A 15,102-nucleotide genomic window follows, 5' to 3' on the forward strand; every position below is an offset into this window, starting at 1 on the left:
TAGTATAAATATTTTCTAAGTATTGTATTGGGCATACATAAAATATTATTTGCTGTTTTTCTGAAATCCAAATTGTATTAGAATCCTGTATTTTATTTGATAAATCTGACAACCCTATCCTGGAGGCAGATTAAATTAGTTTTAAAGTTTAAAAAGGTCACTTTAGTTACAAGTAAAGAACAGATGGAATGGTGCAAGGCTGGAAGCAGTGAGACATTTTAGAAGGCTCTATTGTACAAATTTAGAGGGCAAATAATTGGTAACTTGGGCTAGGTTTATAGCAGTGCAGACGAAGAAAGAGGAAGAAGCAAAATAGTTAGGTCTTGGTGAAAAATGGGAAAGAGGGAGAAGGCATTATAGAGGATGATCTGTAGTGATATACCCTTTAGATTTCAGATTTTAACTATTTACAGAATGACCATATAATTTTTCATTTAGACCAGAACATTTCTGAGAATTAGAGGGGATGCTAACCCAGGATGTAGGGTTACCCAAGTAATTTGTACCTTCTCTCTTTGTTCTTGAAGAGTATCACCAGTGCATATTAATTGTGTTAATCTTTTGAAAGAACCAACTTTGGGCTTCATTGACCCTCTTAATTATATATTTTTTATTCATTTAATCTCTGCCCTTATTTATATTATTTCCTTCCTCCACCTTCTTTGGCCTGATTTACTATTGTTTTTTCTACTTTCTTGACATGTATACTTAGACCACCAATTCTCAACCTTTCATCTTTTTAGTATATGCATTCTAGGGCTATACATTTTTCCTATAAGAATGGATTCATCACATTCCAAAAGTTCTGAGCTACGGATTTCCATTATAATTCAATTAAAAATATTTTCTAATTTTTTTACTATGTTTTCTTTGATTCATGGATTATTTAAAAGTATATTTCTTAATTTTCAATCATAAGGGGAGCATTCTAGTTATCCTTTTGGTATTCATTGCTTATTTCTTCTGTGGTTATAACCTGTCTCATATGATTTCAATCATTTGAAGTAGTTGAGACTTGCTTTTTTGTCTGAAACATGGTGAATTTTGGTAATTGGTCCATGTGGATTTACAAAGAAAGTACATTCTGCGGTTGTTGGGTATAGTGATCTATAAATGTCAGTTAGATTAATTTAGCCAAGAGTGTTGCTCAAATACTCTACATTCTTACTGATTTTTCAGTCTGCTTGTTCTATCAATTTATGAGAGTTGTGTTTGCATGCTGTGACTTGTTCTGACCTTTTACTTTCAACCTTCTTATATCATTATAATTTAGATGGGTCTCTTATAAGAAATTTATAGTTGTTTTGTTTTCTTTTAAATCCAGTCTGATAATCTTTGTATTTTAATTGGATCACTTAGTCCATTTATATTTGCTATGATTTCTGATATATCTGGGTACAAATATATTATCTCATTTATTTTTTTATGTTTGATCTGCTTCAAGTTATTTTAACTCTGCTTTTTTGTCTTCTTTTAGATCGATTATTTTTCCATTTTTCCCTTTAGTTTTGTTTTAATATATTTTAATACCTCAGAGATAACATTTTTCCTTTACTTATAAATATCTAATATTAGTTTGCTCTTTTATCTTTCAGTGGACCATACAAGGAGCTTAGAACACTTTAAAGAGTTGTAGAAGATGATTCCTAGGTATTATTATCTTCATTTCATAGATGAAAATACAGATGTATAGAAGAACTAAGTGACTCTTTTAATACCCTTATAGCTAATAAATGTCAGTGAGATTTGAACTATGATAGCTACAGATTACACTCTCTGGAGTTATTCCTGTTCCATTGCTTGTACATATTTTTTTTCGTGCTCATGAGTCCATGGACTATTTTGTTCACAACAGCTTAGATGCACACACAGTGGTATCACAGCCTCTTCTTTTATTTTTAATTCTTACAGCTTTCTATCCCTTGCAGTGCATCTTCATATCTGTTATCTTACTTGATACTCCCAATAATTTTGCTAAGCAGGTAGAATAAATAGTATTACCACTTTTTGAAAAGTAAGAAACTGGGCTCAGAGAGCTTAAGTAAATTGCTAGGGCACAGGAAATAACTGATAAGGGTTCAGTCATAAAATCAAGCTCTCCTGATGTTATTCCGTGCTATTTTTATTGTATACATACTGGGCCCTGTAGTTGCCAATATTTTTATAAAATGTCTTTGATGCCATAGAGAAAACTTTTGGCAAATTTGGAGATGACAAAGAAGGGATAGTTATTGTGCTAATAGGGCAGGTGAAATGATTGGTCAAAACTAATAAGATGAAACTTATGGATAAATGTAAAGTTGAACAATTAAGTTAAAAAATCATTTACTTAAGTAAAGGTTATGAGATACAATGTGTAGATTAATGATGTAGAGCATGGGCTGTGGAGCCAAACTTAGGTTCAGATTCCCGTTCTAGCATTTATCAGCTGTGTGAACTTAGGTAATTCACTTTTCCACTGTACTTCAGTTTCTTCATGTGTAAAATTCATCACAAATATCTCCTATCTCACAGAAATGCTAGATGAGTTAATGAAATAATATATGGTGCTGAATACTATATCTGACACATAGTAGCACTCAAAAATATTACATATTAGTAATTAGATTCCAGCTGTAATATAGCCAATTCTATATGCCACTTTATCCTTTGATAATGACCCTAACAAGTTTGAACACAACCAGGATTGAGAGGGGACTAGAAACCATTCATATAAAAAATGACTGAAGAAACAGAATCTAGTCTGGAGGAGAGAAAACAAGAAAGATATACAATTGACCCATGAACCACATGTATTTGAACTGTGCAAGTCTACCTATACATGTATTTTTAAAAAGTAAATATATTGGGATTTTCTAGATACAAGGTCATGTTGTCAACAAAAATCGATAGTTTGACCTCTTCTTTCCTGATTTGGGTACCGTTTATTTATTTCTTTTTTTTCTTTCCTTTTATTTTTCTTTCTTCCTAATTGCTCTGGTTAGGACTTGCAGAACTACGTTGAATAGAAGTGGAGACGGTGGGCACCCTTGTCTTGTTCCAGTTCTTAGGTGAAATGCTTTCAACTTTTCCCCATTCAGCATGATGTTGGTTGTGGGTTTGTCCTATATGGCTTTTATAATTTTGAGAATGTTCTTTCTATTCCTAGTTTGTTGAGGGTTTTTGTTTTCATGTAATTGTGCTGAATTTTGTTGAATGCTTCTGCATCGATTGAGATGATCATATAGTCTGTTTTTGCTTCTGTTTATATGGTGAATCACATTTATTGATTTATATATGTTTGCAGGCTTGTGTCACTGGGATGAAGCCCACTTGGTCATGGTGGATTATTTTTTTGATGTGCTGTTGAATTTGTTTTGCTAACATTTTATTGAGGATTTTTCCATCTATGTTCATAAGGGATATTACTCTATAGTTTTCTTTTTCTATTTTGTCCTTTCCTGTCTTTGGTATCAAGGTGATACTGGCTTCATAGAATGAGTTGGGGAGAATTCCCTCCTCTATGTTATGGAATAATTTCTATAGTATGAGTACCAGCTCTTCTTTATAAGTCTGGTAGAATTTGGCTATGAATCCATCTGGTCCAGGGCTTTTTTTGTTGGAAGATTTTTTATTACTGCTTTGATTTTGTTGTTCATTACTGGTATGTTTAGAAGTTCTATTTCTACCTGATTAAATATTGGAAGGTTGCATGTTTCCAGGAATTTGTCCATTTCCTGTAGGTTTTCTAGTTTATGTGTATAGAGATTTTCATGGTATTGATGGATGATGTTTTGTATTTCTATGGTATCATTTGTAATGTCTACTTTTTCCTTTCTGATTAAGCTTATTTGGGTCCTTTATTTTCTATTCCTGGTTAATCTAGCAAGCAGTCTGTCAATTTTGTTTATCTTTTGAAGAACTTTTTGTTTCGTTAATCTTTTGTATTTTTTTGTTTGTTTGTTTTTCATTTAATTTAGTTCTGCTCTGACCTTTGTTATTAGAAAACCCCAAAGACTCCATCAAGAGACTCTTGGAATTGACAAATATATTCAGCTAAGTCCCAGGTTACAAAATCAGTGTACATAAATCAATAGCATTTCTATATGCCAATAACAGTCAAACTGAGAGTCAAATCAAAGACTCAATACCATTGACAATGACTATAAAGAAAATAAAATACCTAGGAATATATTTAACCAAGGAGATGAAATATCTCTAGAAAGAGAACTATGAAACACTGAGGAAAGAAATTGCAGCAGACACAAACAAATGGAAAAACATCTTGCTCATGGATCAATAGATTCAGCATTGTGAAAATGTTCATACTACCCAAAGTGACTTATAGATTCAATGTAATCTCCATCAAAATACCAATATCATATTTCACAGATCTATAAAAATGAATTATATGCTTCATTTGGAACCATAAAGGAGCCCAAGTAGCCAAAGCAATCTTAAGCAAAAAGAACAAATCTGTAGGCATCACATTACCAGACTTCAAACTATACTACAGGACCATAGCAAGCAAAACAAGATGGTATTGGTACAAAAATAGAGACATAGACAAATGGAACAGAATAGAGAATGCACATATAAAACCATCTACCTATACCCAACTGATCTTTGACAAAGCAGACAGCAACACATGCTGGGGGAATGAAGCCTTATTTAATAAATTGTGCCAGTGAAACTGGATAGCCACATTCAGAAGAATGAAACAGGGCCCCTATCTCTTACCACTCACAAAAATTAATGGAAGATAGATAAAAGCCTAAATATAAGTCATAAAACCACAGAATTCAGAAGAAAATGTAGGAAAAACTCTTCTAGAAGTCAGCCTAGGCAAAGAATTTGTGACTAAGACCCCAATGGTAATCATAGCAACAACAAAAGTAAATAAATGGGATTTGATTAAACTATAAAACCTTCTGCACAGCTAATAAAATAATCAACAGAGCAAATAGACAACCTACAGAATGGGAGAAAATATTCACAAGCTATACATCCAATAAAGGACTAACATCTAGAATCTACAAAGAACTCAAGCAAATAAGCAAAAAACAACAACAACAACAACAAAAAAATCTACTCGATATGAACAGAAACTTCTCAAAAGAAGATATAAAAATGGCCAGTAAACATATGAATAAATGCTCAATATCACTAACCATCAGGGAAATGCTAATTAAAATTCTAGTGAGATATAAACTTATGCCTGTTAGAATGGCTTTTATGAAAAAGTCCAAAAATAACAGATATTGGCATGGATGCAGAGAAAAAGGACTATTTATATACCGTTTGTGGGACTGAAAATTAGTACAACCTCTATGGAAAACAGTATGGAGATTCCTCAAATAACTAAATGTAGACCTACCATTTGATCCAGCAATCCCACTGTGAGGTATCTACCCAAAGGGAAAAAATGTCATTTTATCTAAAAGACACCTACACTTGAATGTTTATTGAAGCACAATTCACATTTGCAAAGACGTGGAATCAACCCAATTGCCCATCAATTCATGAATGGATCAACAAAATGTGGTATATTTATACCATGGAGTACTACCCAGCCATAAAAAGGAATTAATTAATGCATTTTGCAACAATTCAGATGGAACTGGAGACCGTTATCCTAAGCAAAGTATCACAAGAATGGAGAAACAAACACCACAAGTACTTGCTATTAAATTGGAACTAACCGATGAGCACACATGTACACAGAGGAGTATAAAACTTAGAGGAAATCAAGGAGGGGAGAGGTGGGAGGAAGGATGAGGCAAAATCCTACCTAACGGGTGCAATGAACACTATTTGTGTGATGGGCACACTTATAGCCCTGACTCAAGCATTACAAAAGAGATCCATGTAACCAAAAACATTTGTACCTCTTAAAACTTTGAAATTTAAGAAATGTAAATATATTGGAAAATTTTTTGGAGATTTCCAACAATTTGAAAAAACTTGAGAAAAACTGCATAGCCTAGAAATATCAAAAATGTTAAGAAAATGTATGTTATAAGTACGTAAAATATATGTAGATATTAGCCTATTTTATCATTTATTACCATAAAATATATACAAATCTATTATTAAAAGTTAAAATTTGTCAAAACTAACACATACAAACAAAGACCATACATGGTGCCATTTGTAGTCAATAGAAATGTAAACAAATATAAAGATGCAGTATTAAATCATAACTGCATAAAGTTAACTGCACTATTATAATAATTTTGTAGCCACCTCTTATTGCTATTATGGTGAACTCAAATATTATGAGTGTCTTGTCCACTTAAAATGCCAGGTGATTCTAATCATCTCCCTGTGAGCAGTTCCTCTCTCCAATAAATTGCTTATCACAGTAAAAAGTGATCTCTCATGCGGTTTTCATCATTTTTAGTGCAATGCCATAAACCTTGAATTACACCATGGGTCCCATACAAAGTGCCACTAGGTGATACTGGAAGTGCTCCCAAGAAGCAAAGGGAAGTCATGACATTTTAAGAAAAAGTTGAATTGCTTGGTATGTCCCCTAGACTGAGATCTGCAACTCAACCACAGTTGCCTGCCATTTCAGACAGACAATTTATCCTGTAAACAGATGGCGTGAACTTACGATATCCATAAATATAGTACAGTACTATAAATGTATTTCCTCTTCCTTCTGATTTTTTAAATAAGAATTTCTTTTCTCTAGCTTACTTTATTGTAAGAATACAGTGTATAATGCATATAACATACAAAATATGTGTCAATCTACTGTTTATGTTATCGATAATGCTTCCAGTCACTAAGAGACTATTGGAAGTTAAGGTTTGGGGGAGTCAAAAGTCATACACAGATTTTTTACAACAATGGGGACTGATGCCCTTAACCACTGCATTGTTCAAAGGGTCAACTGCAGTGCAAATTTTTGAAGACTTTTTTCCCCACTGTAAAAGATAAATTATGCTTATTCTGTGTGTCTCCAAGAGAAGCAACCAGAGCCAATGAGTGGAGGGTATGAAGGTTACAGGAGGCATATTTTGATTCAGTAAGCTACCTTATGGGATTCTTGTAAGCATTAAATGCAATAATTGATGTGAAGTATTTAGCACCATTCCAAGAACATAGTAAGCTCTCATTAAATAGTAGATGTTATTTCTTTTTCCTTAAAATAGAAAGGTAAAATCATCAGTAGTTTTGATCAGGGGCTTGTAATCAAATAGACCTGGGTTGTGAACCTGAGTAAGGTCCTTACTCTCTCTGAGGCTTAGGTCTTTCTTCTACAAGTGAAGGCTAGTGCCCACTTCCCAGAGTAATTGTAAATAGAAATCATAAATTACAGCATTTGATGTATAGTAGGAACTCAACAAACAGCTATTATTGTTGAGAAAAATTAAAGAAATAGAGTTGTGTCAACAAGAAAGAACTGTACCACCTACTCTTCTGCAAACTAGTAGAATATAAGAAAGTTAAGTGTGGCTTTTTTCCTGTAGTTTTTGAGCAAGAGACAGAAAAATACACTTTGTTGAGTATGTGATCCCCTTATTTACCCAGTGTGCTAAGAGAAGAGATGTTTGTGACAGAGCTTAGAATAAAACTTGGTACATATTATGCCCTAATAAATGATAGTTGAACCTGAATCTGGACACATTCGATTAGCCCATTGTGAATAATTAGATAGTCCATGTAATTTGTTTGCCATTGGGATTGTTTTAATTGGAAAATAGTACATGCATGCACATAGCAAAAAAAATTCAAACAGTATAAGGATATATGCAATCAAATTTAAGTTCAAAACTCACCACTATTAACTTGGACAAGTTAACTTTTCTGTGTCTCAGTATTCTTATCTGTAGGGTGAAAATCATATCAATACCTACTTTATAAGGTTATTATGAAGCTTTTACAATTATCCTCTTTGGTGCATCTGGACTTTATTTTGGCATAAGATGAAAAACAATGATCTACCTTTCTTTCTTTTCCACATGTCGAGCCAGCTGCTCCAGCACTATTGATTGAATATTCTATGTAAGCTGCAATCCTTGCTAGCTACCAGATGACTGATGTTCTATTGTTCTTCAACCCCAAATAGTGTGTGGCCCAATCCTAATTCATTTAACTCTCATTTTTCTTCTGCTTTTGACATGAACAGAAGGTGACTTGGGCAGACACATAACTTGGGAAAGTCACCTTCCCTTCTTATAAATGAAAAACACAGAGGGACAACGTGAGCGGTGTGGCATATGTCTAGGATCCCTTTAACGAACAGCCTATAAGAGTTATTAAAAGAAATAAAAATTTCCTATTGAAGGAAATATAAGCCCTTTCCTCACTTAATATCCCATTACATGGTTATATCATGAATAATTAAACCATGTCTCTCTTGTTGTATATTTGCACTGTTTTCTCTGCACTAGCTGTTATACATATTACTATGCTATTCTCAGACATATATTTTCTCTTAAGTAATATTTTTAGATATGGGATTTCTAAGTGAAATGATATGAGTTTTTTAAAAATTTTTATTGAAATATAATGTACTTACAGAAAAATGCGCATAGGTGTACAGCTTGACAAATTTTCAAATTTAACACTGCCATTTAACCAAACATCATATTTAGAAACAGAATGTTCATGCCCCACTCAATCATTCCTCCCTCTCAAGGGTAAGCCCCAACAGGACTTCTAGTGGTATATATTTGTTTTGCCTTATTTTTGAATTTCATATGTTTGGAATCATAAAGTAGGTAGTTGTTTTATTTCTGGCTCCTTTCATGCAACATTATGTTTGGAATCTTTATCCTCTTTGTTGTGTATAGTTATAGATCATTCATTTTAATTGCTGTGTAGTATTCCATTGTTTGAATATCCCACAAATTATTTATTTATTTTACTGTTAATGTGCATATGACATTTTTTACTACCATGAATGGTGCTGTTAAGAACACCCTAGTATATGCATTTCTGTTGAGCATATACTTAGGAGTGGGTGTATACCTTAGAAATCACTATTGTGTATAAAGCTTAGAAATTACTTAATCATAGAGTAAGGCATATGTGAAGCTTTTATGTATTTTTAAGCCAAATTGCTTTTCAGAAATGTATGTTTGTGGTGATGGAAAAATATTTTCACTCTTATGTGATAGGTACTTTTGAATTTAAATATTTCATTTAATGTTCATAATAACCCTATGAGGTAGTTGGTGTTATTCTTGTTTTATGGATAAGGAAATGGAGGCTCAGAGATGTTAAATAATCTCCCCCAAGATTGTGGTTAAAAAATGGCAGAGCCAGGAGTTTAACCCAGATTTGTCTGACTCCCAAGGACATGCCCCTTCTACTGTAACTCCTCTATTATTTTCATAGGGCTGTTATTGCAAAGCACAGCAAACCGAGTGGCTTAAAACAACAGAAATACTTTTTTTTTTTTTTGAGACAGAGTCTTGCTTTGTTGCCTAGGCTAGAGTGAGTGCCGTGGCGTCAGCCTAGCTCACAGCAACCTCAAACTCCTGGGCTCAAGCGATCCTTCTGTCTCAGCCTCCCAAGTAGCTGGGACTACAGACATGTGCCACCATGCCCGGCTAATTTTTTCTATATATATTAGTTGGCCAATTAGTTTCTTTCTATTTATAGTAGAGACGGGGTCTCGCTCTTGCTCAGGCTGGTTTCGAACTCCCGACCTCGAGCGATCCGCCCGCCTCGGCCTCCCAGAGAGCTAGGATTACAGGCGTGAGCCACCGCGCCCGGCCAACAGAAATATATTGTCTTACAGTTCTGGAAGCCAGAAGTCTGAAATTAAGGTGTTGATAGAGTTAGGTTCTCTCTCCTAGCTTTTAGTCACTACTGGCAATCCTTGGCATTTCCTGGTTTGCAGCTGCATAATTCTAATCTCTGTCTCCATCATCACCTGGCCATCTTTCATCTGTGCATCTGTGTCTTCACATAGTTGTCTTCCCTCTGTGTTTGTATGTCTCTGTGCCTCTTCTCCTGTTCTTATAAGAATACTCATCATATTGAACTAAAGACCCACCCTACTCCAGTATGATCTCATCTTAACTTGATTACATATGTAAAGACTATTTCCAAATCAGGCTACATTCATAGTTACCAGGAGTTAGGACTTTAACATAGTTTTTTGGAGGACACACTTTAATCCATACTCCTTCCTACTCCATTCATCATAGTGGTTAAAAATTTACCAGGTTGTTTAAAATCTCAGTTTTTATTACTGCAGATATGATGTCTGTGAGATATGCACCTGCAGGGACAGCACTTGTATGTGACTTGCCAGGAGAATGCAGTGGCTGGGCTGAGCTCAGTGCCAGGCTAATGTTCCTTCTACTTGGTGGGCTTAGCAACCCAAACATCCATGGCTAGTATTCTAACTGGAGCCATGCATTCTCACATACACTAAGAAAAGGGGATATAGGGACCAGGAAAGGCCCAGGTTAAGGAAGGCTATACCTATTTATTTATTTCTACAGATGGGCTGCAGTATCTTAGGAACCTTTCATTTCTATTATTGGTAAGGCAGGCTGGCCAAGTGATGCTATTTTTTCCTCTCACCAGAAATCTCTGTTTTCTCTCAAGTCCCAGCAGAATCATAATCAGTACTTGTGTTTTTTAATGAGCACCTTCCAAGGGCCACACACTATCCGAGAGATTTGGTACTTAGCATTTCTAATCCTTAACACAACCTTAAAGATAGTTATTCATACCAGCAAAGCCCTTGGAATTAGCCGTGATGGTCATAAAAGGTGGGTAATAGCACCTGGTAGACAATGTGATCCAATGGAAGAGGGCATCTATCACTGCAGGATGCTCTGTGGCAAATCAGATGGTCTTAATGTTAGAGATACAGTTAGGGGCTGAGAGAACTTGAGGAACTTTGCTTCAGACTGACTCCAGGAGACATTTTGAGTCTGGGCATCAGGTTTGGGTACCCAGTAGGATAAATCTGCTACATGCAGTCTCTCTTGAAAGTCATGAGGGACATACCATTCAGGTCACTTTTCAGAGAAGTGAGCACAGATTGAAGACAGAAGGGAGGATTATTGTGGTAGTCCCTCAAGATGCTATCTAGTCCATATCCTTACATTAGAGCAAAACTACATGTATATCAAAGCCCTAAGGACAAAGAACTCAAATTCAAGTTAAGTTTATGGGCAAATGGTAGGGGAGGACAGTACCTAGAAAACTGAAACTGGGAGAGTCCTTGTTTCGTGAAGCTAAAAATCGTAAACTAGTGACACAGGATTTGAATCCAGCCTACTGACATTTTTTGTTTACCCCACATATTTTTTTTAAATTTATTTTCTATCATCCAAAGAAAATCAGGGACTTTCATATAAAAGTCCGTGTCTATGGCTGATTTCTGAAAAGTATTTGGATCCACATTCCAATGTGGCTTGGCTGCAGCTGCTCCCTTTTAAAGGGCAGACTCCTTCTCATTTGTCATGGTCTTCTTCAGAGTTGATGCTTGGTCACTTTTTGGTGTTATCTGCTTGGCATCATTTGAGTCTGCGATCTGTACTCTAAGTCTTTGGCTCAGAAAGATTTGGAATCAGGCCCAATCCAACTGTCTACTAAACTAAAACAAAACAAAAAGAAAACACCACCAAAATATAGAGATCAGTTCTTTGAGGGGCGGTGGAAATGTTCTAAAATTGATTGTGGTGATGCTTGCACAAGTCCATGAATATACTAAAAAACATTGAATTGTATAACTTAAATGACTGAAGTATATCGTGTGTCATATCTCAAAATATTATTAGATAATAGAGATCAGACAGAGAGTTAGGGAGCTAGGGAGCGAAACACAAATGATCAATCAACTCCTCATTACCAATTGTTGTCACTGAACTCCTAGAAGGTCTCTAGTATTGCAATATTGGGATAGCAGCAGACTCAAGTGGTTAAAAGTGTAAAAACTAAAGATTAAAAATAGTACCTATTTCATAGGATTGTTAGGAGAAGTAAATGAGGCAATCTCTGCAAATCACACAGCGCTCTGCCTAGTTTGTGTAAAGCAATGGATGAATTACTGGTTACTATAGCATAGAAGAGACTTAACACTTAGCCTAATAACACTGAGATTGTGCATCTAGCCAGTACCCTGATCACAGGAGCAGCCCTTCCCAGAGCCTCTCCAAATGTCCAGTCAGCTCTAGTTGGCTACAGATCTTCAGCCAGAATTCTAGGAGCCTTAGAGGCTCTTACGTGATGAAGGAAAAAAATAGCACACGAACACCAGAGTATCTAGGGAACTAGGGACAATGTGTTTATGCTTTATTCAAACAATGCGATGTAGTAGAGTCTCCATAATGCTGAGAGGAGGAGATGTGAATTACAGTTCTGCTTCCACTCCAAGTTGGGTTCCCTTTTAAAAATACTATTTTTTTTTAATGTTTGAGTTTCCTCATATGTTGTAGGACAATGGTATTTATCCTGCTTACCTTAGAGACCAAATAAGAAAGAAAGCATGGAAGCTGCCTGGAATGGTACAAAATTCCATATAAGGTAAGATGTTTATTTAAGTATATAAATCAGTGGCCACAATCAGGTGACAGGCATATCCTCACTTAAATGCTAAGGGGGCTAAGACTCTTGTAACAAGAGAAGGGATGATTTTATGGTTTCTGACCCATTGTTTTTGTGAAGACTCCCTAAAGGATGGTGAAGCTCTTGACAATTAGAATAGATGCAGCACAGACTACCATATGCCATGAGAAAAAAGAGCTTCTGACCAAGAAAAATCATCAAACCACTGTCTATACCCTATTACAGAATGGAAAATGTCAGCTTCTCTAGATTACAGGGTAGGGCTCCAAAGCAGAGAAAATTATATTCACACCTAGAAATGGGAAATTTCTTCTCTGGGAGGATCTAAGCTATCATTAGGAGAGTGGGTAGGTGGTTGTGACATTTTTTTCTTCTTGATGAATCTCCTTATATTCTAAGAAAGGTTTAGAGATGGATTAACCCTGTTATATCTCTCCTGCCCCAGAGCTGTCCAGATAACTTCAAATAATTCATCCAATGGACATGGGATAGGCAGGGGCAATTTGCCAGTGAAACAGTTGATGGATCACCTTGATGAACTAAGTGCGGGTGTTTTTAGCTTGACTAGGGCCTGGAAGTATCAAGGCATGAGGGACAGCTGATTCCTAAAGCTTCCCACATATTCGTACAGTTGAAACTGGTAGACTAAGGAAGTCATCACCAGCAACTCCTTCTTACTCATTTGGTTATATCAAGAGATGTTTTAATATAAAAGAGTTAAAGGAGGGAGCTAAGAGAGGGGGAATAAGGTAAAAGTATTCATGAGACCACACAGGAAGAGAAGGGTGCCCTGCCAACAGGGAAATATTAACGACATGTTAGGCAGTGCAACAGAGCGATCAAGAGCGTGGGCTGTGGCACTAAACCGACCTGATTCATATCCTAAGTGGCTCTGCCACTTAGGTCCTGTACTAAATTTTAAAATGAGATGAGAACAATATTGATCTCTTGCAGTACTTGTATGGACAAAAGGAGAGTACATACTTAAAGCATGTAGCACATTTCCTGGCACAGAGGAAGTGCTAAAAGTAAGAGTAGTTATTATGGGCTCTTCAGCAGGCCATTCAGAGCCTTTCCCAATTTAACCCAAGCCAATACTTCTAGCTTCAGTTGCTATCACTCCTGGCCACGTATTGTATGCCTCGCTACAAAGGGCCCACAGGACTGTTCACCAGCCCCAGATTTAATCATACCTATCTACATCTTCCTGTCTTTGTTTATGCTGATATTCCTGCCTAATATATCCTTTTTCTCTTTTCTACCAGGTAAAAACCACCCATTGAGGCCCAGCTAAAGTTTCACTACTTTCCTAAAGCTTTTGCCTTCCTTTAATCCAGGTGGGATTAAAGCTTACTTCTTTGTATTCCTGTTGCATGTTTTATTATATAATGTGTTAAGTTCCATACTAGCATTATCAACAGCTGTACATGTTTTAGTAATCTCCATGAATTTGTGAGAACAGGAGCTCTTTTGTGTGTATTTTTATATCACTAGCACAGTAACTGGCATGTAGTAGGTATTCATTAAAGTTTGTTGATTAGAACTGAATTTGTCAATATTATTAACACCTATTCCACCTATTTCACAATAGGATGCCATGGAGAAAAAGTGTGAGAACATATGTGAAATCACTAAAAAATAGGATGCTTTGTACAAATACAAGGAATTAACTACTCAGAATTCATGCTGGAGAGTTTAAATAAAGAAAATTTTTCTCTAGTCCGGTCAAAGGATAATCAATATGCATATTAATGATCTCAGTGCATTTCCAGCTCATGAAGTGCCTTCTGAATTATCATGAAGTTTTATAAAAAATGTGTTCTGATTCTTTGATGTTTGGGAATTTGTGACAACATAACTGATATGGTTCCCTTGTGTAACTCGAATATTTATTAGATCAAGGTAGCTCAATCCCCAACTAGTGTGGAGAAATGGGACTTTGACATTTGTAAGAGAGAGTGGGAAAGTTAGTAACTAAACTACCCTCATCATCTGTAGTGAAAGCTGACATGAATGAGGCAAATACACCCCTTCCGGAGCACATATTGCCATTCCTGTCTATAGCACACATAGTTGATGTTCTTCAGTTTGGAATTTGGTTCCATACACTCTTTTAACCTTTGTTAATAACTTTATGAGTCTGATGTTGCTTTCCACTCCATAAGCTCTCAGATCAAGGACTTGGTCTTCTACTTTTGTATTATCTACCACAGTGCTTAGCATAATTGCTGGAAGCATTGGCACTCTCTCAGTAAGTACTGGTTGAACATAACTGAATTTAGGGAAATATGTAAAACAGTTAATGCATAGAATAAATAAATTAGTAAATAGTTTAGACCCAACAAAAACATTAAATACATAGGTGGATAATCTTGGAATCAATTTTATTCAATTCGGTAATATTTTAATAATTACTGACAGCATTTGTATAAGGTTGGTTTTTATAAAGTGCTCTTCTCATAAACTCTTCCTCTCAAAATAGCAAATCTGAGTGAAAGTAGATACTCAGGTGTTTAGGTGTCAAAGTGAATACAATAGCAAAAATTAACATTTATAGAACAACTACTGTAGAAT

General features: G+C 35.5%; 1 non-coding gene across 1 annotated transcript in view; it reads left to right on the forward strand.

The window, feature by feature from the left end:
- LOC105862956 (retrotransposon Gag like 4) overlaps positions 1-13,889 on the forward strand; it is a 97,853-nt gene extending 83,964 nt beyond the window's left edge. Inside the window, exons 2-3 of the transcript XR_012916000.1 lie at positions 12,399-12,486; positions 13,794-13,889. This is a non-coding gene — a transcript (retrotransposon Gag like 4). The remainder of the gene's footprint in view (positions 1-12,398; positions 12,487-13,793) is intronic.
- Positions 13,890-15,102: the final 1,213 nt, after the last annotated feature.

This window comes from Microcebus murinus, chromosome X (assembly GCF_040939455.1).
Source record: "Microcebus murinus isolate Inina chromosome X, M.murinus_Inina_mat1.0, whole genome shotgun sequence".
In the NCBI taxonomy this organism is placed as follows: Eukaryota; Metazoa; Chordata; class Mammalia; order Primates; family Cheirogaleidae; genus Microcebus; species Microcebus murinus.